We start from the raw sequence: 3,677 nt of genomic DNA, 5'->3' as shown, positions 1-3,677 counted from the left end.
GACTATTGACTGTTTTGTGGCATCTGTGTATGTATATCACATGGGTACCTGATTCCGGGAGAGGTCAGGAAAAGGGGTCAAGTTCCTGGAACTGGAGTTACAGATATTGTCAGCTACCATGTGGTTGCTGGGGATTGAACCCAGGTCCTCTGAAAGAGCAGCCAGCGTTCTTAACTACTGAGCCATCTCTCCAGCCACACAACACATTTCTTGAGTACCACCCATTGATTTCCCGTATGTCCGTGGCCACCCTGGTTCAGGTTACTAACAACACTGGGGGCGCTGGCTGAACAAGCTGACCATGGAGATTGTGGCTCCTCCTATACAGTGCTGCTCTCACAAGATTGGGAATGAGCTTTGCCCTGCTGATGATAAGAACTTGGCATCGAGCTGGGTGGCTGGTAGCACACACCTTTTATCCCAGCCCTTGGGAGGCAGAGGCAGAGGCAGAACTTTGAGTTTGAGGCCAGCGTGGTCTACAAATTGAGTTCCAGGACAGCCAGGTCTGTTACACAGACCTATCTGTGTAAAACCAACAAACTATGACCCTCCTACAGGTGATTCTTCAGACCCCGCCTTGCCACAGATAACCACACCTCTCTGTCCACGTCCTGCTGATTGCCACACCTCTCTCCAAGTTCCGTTACGCCGGAAGTCCCGCCTCCAGAGACTGAAGGAGAAGTTGCTGATTGGGCCAAGTTGCTGACAAACTTGGGGGAGGGGTTTTGCCTTACCTATTCTACCTGGTGTTGCTTGTTAAAAAAGAGAATTGAATGAAAGATGGCTGACTGAAACATCTGTGTTTGGCTAATTTTTACGAACCCTTCCCGTGGTTCTGGTACCCCAAAATGGTTTTCTAAGACCTTGATCCCATTCCAGAAAACCCATTCGTACTTGTGGCTGGTGGACGGCTACAACAAACCAACCAAAACAACAACAACAACAACAGAAACCTTGATATAGAACTTGAAAATCCACATTAGAAATTCCCCAAACCAAAATGTAAATGGCCAAATGAGAATATAGCTGTTGTCATAGTGTGGAATGTATTTCTGTATTGGAAGGGAACAATTGAGCTCAATTAGAAACACTATCCTTGGAGGATGGAGAGATGGCTCAGTGGTTAAGAGCATAAGTACTCTTCCAGAGGTTCTGAGTTCAATTCCCAGCAACCACATGGTAGTTCACAACTATCTGCGATGAGGTCTGATGCCCTCTTCTGGTGTGTCTGAAGAGAGCAATAGCGTACTTATATACATAAAATAAATCTTAAAAAAAAAAAAAAGACTAGAAACACTACTCTTAGGAAGGCATCTTGTCGTACACAATAACCAATGGCCAAGTTTATTGCAGACAAATCAAGTAGACAGCTCAGCATGACTTGACTGTGCATACTGAGGGTCATTGACAGGGAGAACTACGCTCTTTGCTGGAGCTTGGACATGCCTTCCAGGGATGCCTGCTTGTGGACAGTGTAATTGCTGACTGAAGCTCCTGTTTCCTGCTATCTGTCACCTGGTCAGTTCTGTGTGTTGACATTTCTCCAGGTCCTAGTCTCAGCTCCCCTTCCAATAGGCAGCCTTGTCAAAAATACAGGGAGAATCCCCTTCCCTAGTCAACAGATTCCTCCAACCTGGAGCTGTGTGGCATGTGGTATATTTACCCTCTTTGGCTGGCTTGAAGTAAATCACAGGTTCTGCCCAAATCCAGGCATGAGGCTAGAACAGGCTTATGAACCTGGAATTCATTGTAGGGAGTGTCTCATATTCATGCTCCTACAAGTCAAGTTTCAAAAAGGATTAAAAATTATAGCTGAGGTAAAAACCTTAATGATCTGAGGTGTAGCCTTGTATTAGAGGGTTCTCTAGAGTGACAGAATGTAGAGAATGAATGAGTGAGTGAGTGAATGAATATATGTTGTAATGCCAGTGAAGGGGAGTGGACTTGGGGAATGAACTTGCTAACAAGAGCAAGAACCAGCAGGCAAAGAGCAAGCCCCCTTCTTCCATGTCCTCTATATTGGGTGCCAACAGAAGGCAGAGTCTAGAATAAAGGTGGCTCTTCCCATCTCAGAGATCTGGATCGAAGATGGATCTTCCTACTCAAAGAGTTAGAGTAGAAGTAGGTATTCCCACTTCAGCCTTTTTAAATTAAGAAAAAAATCCTGCACAGGTGTGCCTAGTCATTTTGTGTTTTAATTATAGATAAAGTCAAGCTGATAACAAAGAATAGCTATCCCAATCTCGCATCTTATCAACTTGACACAATCATATCTCCATGTGTCATACTTAACTTACAAATGAAAACAATAACTGGATATAATTATACCCAACATGATAGAACTATGCCATGTATAATTACAAACAGATACATTTAATCAGGTCATAATTATGACTAACATGATATAACTATTCCCTCATACAACTGCAAACCCATTATGGATTTAGAATAGGTGGCAATGTCCCTTGAGAGACATTCTTTTAGTATCTCAAATATGCTGATCATTGATATTCTTTTGTAAAAAAAATTTATTTTATGTATATGAGTACACTGTAGCTCATCTTTAGACTGTAGCTGTCTTCAGACACACCAGAAGAGGGCATCAGATCCCATTACAGATAGTTGTGAGCCACCATGTGGCTCTATAAACTCTACTACCTAGTCTGTATTTCCTCTACTGTTGGCAATCACTTCAGGAAGTCTTTGCTCTTCCTGAAGGAGTAACCTGTGCCTCTGTTCTTAAAGCGTCATGCCCTTTGTCATTGTGCCTGGTTGTGCTGTTGTAGTTTCCCATTAACTTTAATCCCAGGACATGGTGGTAGGTGTCAGGTCCAAGGAAGCTCCCTTCCTCCAAATTCTGGTGGCTAGATAAAAGCCAGCATTCCCCAGGAATGTGTGAGTCTCAGCCACACTGTGGAGGTCAGAGGACTACACACAACTCACCTATGCTGGGTATGCCTGAGGTAAACCTGAAGGCCAAATAGGGAATTTTAACTATAAAATAATCTTTACTGCTTTCTTTTTTGGTTGTGAGCCTGCCTTTAACAGCTGAGCCATCCCTGCTGCCCAATTTTTACTTTTTTAGTTAAATAAGCCATATATACATACTAAAAAGTTTTAAATAATTATTATGGCTGCTAAGGTCAGACAGAATACCTCAGGAGACTAAAGAGGGTATATACATGTTGCTGTGTCATGTTAGTAAGAGCAGCAGGTTAGTGCACCCAATAGTCCTTGACCCTCAACCCCACTGAGGCAATTGCCCTTTGCTCATCTCCATACTGTATCTATACATATGTTTTTATATACCTAATGTGCTATATTTTTAATTAACAAAATTGTGTTATGTTGCTAGGCACAGTGTATGCCTAGAATCCTAGTACTCAGGAGGCTGAGAATTATGAACTTGAGGCCAACCTGGGCTATATAACAAGTGAAGGCCAGACTGGGCTAATGAGTCCTTGTGAAAGAAAAAGAAAGGAGAAGAGAGAAAGAAGGAAAGAAAAAATAGGAGAAAATATACAGTTGAGCTGATGTATGCATTCACTTGTATTTATTTGCATTTTTTATGGTGTTGGCAATTAAAGTTAGAGCCCTGTACCCAGTCAACAATTGTGGCATGTGATGAATGTGGAGTTACTGACTGGATCATTGTTGTGGGAATTGACAAAAAAAAA

This window comes from Mastomys coucha, unplaced genomic scaffold (genome assembly GCF_008632895.1).
Source record: "Mastomys coucha isolate ucsf_1 unplaced genomic scaffold, UCSF_Mcou_1 pScaffold3, whole genome shotgun sequence".
Classification (NCBI taxonomy): domain Eukaryota; kingdom Metazoa; phylum Chordata; class Mammalia; order Rodentia; family Muridae; genus Mastomys; species Mastomys coucha.
This window is presented reverse-complemented; position numbering follows the sequence as displayed.